Source organism: Arachis ipaensis, chromosome B03, assembly GCF_000816755.2.
Source record: "Arachis ipaensis cultivar K30076 chromosome B03, Araip1.1, whole genome shotgun sequence".
NCBI lineage: Eukaryota > Viridiplantae > Streptophyta > Magnoliopsida > Fabales > Fabaceae > Arachis > Arachis ipaensis.
This window is the reverse complement of record NC_029787.2, coordinates 17971068-17974274: the sequence shown is the minus strand read 5'-3', so window position 1 is coordinate 17974274 and position 3207 is coordinate 17971068.

Here is a 3207-nt window from a genome sequence, read left to right as displayed (position 1 = left end):
AGAATATAATTATTGATCAATTAGTATTATTTAATATATTTAAATATTTATTATAAAATATTATATTTTTATTATTTTAATTTTTTAATATTTATAAATATTCTTTTATATTATATCATTTTATATAACTTAAATATACACAAATATTTTTTTATTCATCTTTTTTATTTTTCTAACATTAACTTTTAAATATAAGTGAAAGATATCAAGCTCAAGCGAAGAAGAGAAAGGATCAGAGAGTTTCAAAAAGAAAGAAGAAGAAGAAATATTGATTCTCAAATTTGATTTTGGTAAAGTAAACTTTCACTTTAGTCACAGTACAAGTTAACATCTAGCTATTTATAACAAGAATAATGTGCTAGCTATCACAATATAAACCACACAATCTAACTAAATAACAACTTTGTCAAACTAACTAATAGCTTAATCACTAATTAACTAGTTCTATCATGACTCTTGTTCATTAATCTTTCTTCTAACTCTAATGATTTGCTACTTTTGTTGGTTAATATTTTGTCATGGTCCCTGCTATAAAAACTGTTTAGTTCTGCCGTCATATCTGTTTAGACTTGTTCTTGTGGTACTTCATCACTACTACTTTCTTGTTTTAAACTGTCACAGTGTGCTTCACTCCTCTTCTTTTCTTTGCTAAGCCTGATAGTGACATTATTGCTGTTGTATGACTTCAGGTCTTCCACCATTAATTTTGATTGAGACTCCAAGAATGCAGCATTTGGTAAGAATTTTGTCAACATATCAACCAGTTGTACAGTCCCAAAAACATGATTTACCAGAATAACCTTCTTAGTGACACAATCTCTTACAAAATGGAGATCAATCTCAAAGTGCTTTGATCTCGAATGTAAAATTGGATTCACTGCCAGTAGCATAGCACTTAAATTATCGCAATATATTGATGGAACTGTTGAGATGTTAGCTCTGAATTCAACCATGAGATTCTTAATCCAAATTAGTTCAGCAACCAGGTTAGCCATAGCTTTATACTCTGCCTCTGTGCTGGACCTGGCAACAACCCCTTGCTTCTTTGAACTCCATGAGATTAGATTGCTTCCAAGAAAAACATAAAACCCTCCAATGGACTTTCTATCATTGGGATTACCTCCCAAATTCGAATCACTATAAGCTACAATGTTTTTCAGCCTGCAGTGTTCTATATCAGTCTTTTTGAGAGTGAAGACCGAAACATTTGGTTGCTTCATGTTGTTGGACTGCCGATACCACTTGTTGGGCCGCCGTGGAGAACTCTCGACCACCGGAGAGATTTCGGGGAGGAATCAAGCGAGAGAACATAAGATGAGATGACACCACATCCAACTCAAAATCTTAAAGTAGTAAGTTAATGGGTCTCTCATCTTATAAACTCCTCACTCTTTCTTACTTTCTTTGATGTGGGACTAACTTCATACACTCCTCACACTTGCAACATTAACAATCTCCCCCTCAAGTTTGAGCCTCCACATCAAGCATCAACTCCCCTTAGCTTCTTTCTACCTCCTCCATCACAAGTATTCGTTCATCACACCGCCGCAAAACACAGGGGACACACCGTTCGGACCACCTTTGTCGGGAAGACTTTCGATACTTTACCTTGAATACCCCTTAAAACCACTAGATTGATTAACCATCAGCTCTGATACCACTTGTTGGGCCGCCATGGAGAACTTTCGACCACCGGAGAGATTTCTAGGAGGAATCAAGCGAGAGAACATAAGATGAGATGACACCACATCCAACTCAAAACCTTAAGGTAGTAGATTAATGGGTCTCTCATCTTATAAACTCCTCACTCTTCTTTTCTTTCTTTGATGTGGGACTAACTTCATACACTCTTCACACTTGCAACATTAACACATGTATACATCTTTGACCAGATCACTGTGTAAAAACGCATTGTTTACATCAAGATGTCTAATTTTCTAACCCTTAGACAGAGCCACAGTGAGCACAATTCGAATGGAGGTGGATTCACCATCGGACTATATGTTTCAGTAAAGTCAAAGTCTAGCCTTTGTAAGAATCCTTGAGCTACCAAACGAGCTTTGTATTTCTGAAAGCTGCCATCTGAGTTGTACTTAATTCTGAAAACTCATCTACTAGCTACTGTCTCTCTTCCTTGAGGTAGAGTTACTAATTTTTTGGTCTAATTTTGCATTGGATCTCTGTATTCGACATCCATTGCTGCCTTCCGTTTTGGATTAGCTAAGGCATCCTTCACTATTCTTGGTTCAATACTGACTGAAAAAATTCTTGGCATAGGAATCTCACTCTTGCTCCTTGTGACCATGGATGAATGTTAAGAGAGTTTCGGGCTGCACTTGGCTGATCATCTGTTAAAGGGAGGATGATTTTCGTGTCTGAAATAGGAACCTGAATAGGTATGTTTGATGGGGCTGAAAGTAATGGAGCAGGTGGGGCAGAGACTTGTGTGGTGGCTTGAGCTGAGGGAGAAAAATTGAGTGATTTAGTTGCTGGAGGTGCTAAAGTGGTGTTGTTGGAAATATTTATGGTTGGAGTTAATATACTTGGTGAAGTTGGGTGCCTTGAAAGTGTATTGTGGTGTACAGGTTGGAGGGTGGTTCTTGTTAAGTGGAATCATTGGGACATAAAGAGGGTTGTGATAACGAGGGGAGAATGAATCTTGTGGTGTTGAGGGTGAAAAAAGTCCACTCTAAAAAAAAATTGTTGCTCATCAAATACAACATTGCTATAGATTATCATCTTGTTTTGGACAGTGAAATATTTGTAACCTTTATGAATTGTGCTATAATCAAGAAATACAGATGTTGCTGACACTATCTTGTTTTGGACAGTGAAATATTTGTAGCCTTTATGAATTGTGCTATAACCAAGAAATGTAGATGTTGTTGACCTTGAGCTCCAATTTGTTGCTACTATATGGCCTCAAATGTAAAAAACACAGACAGCTAAAAACCTTTAAGAATGCATAATCAACTCTTTTCTTAAACAACTTCTTAAATAGTGACTAATTTATCAAGATTAGAGTTGGTAACTTGTTTATTAAGTGCAATATTGTTCTGAAGATATCCTCCAAAATTTGATGGACATTTAGCTTCTGTTAGTATTGCTAAACCTTTTTCAACTACATGTTAATATCTTTTTTTAGTATTGTCATTTTGCTGATAATCATGTAACAGAAAAATCTATTTATAACACTTTGTACTGATA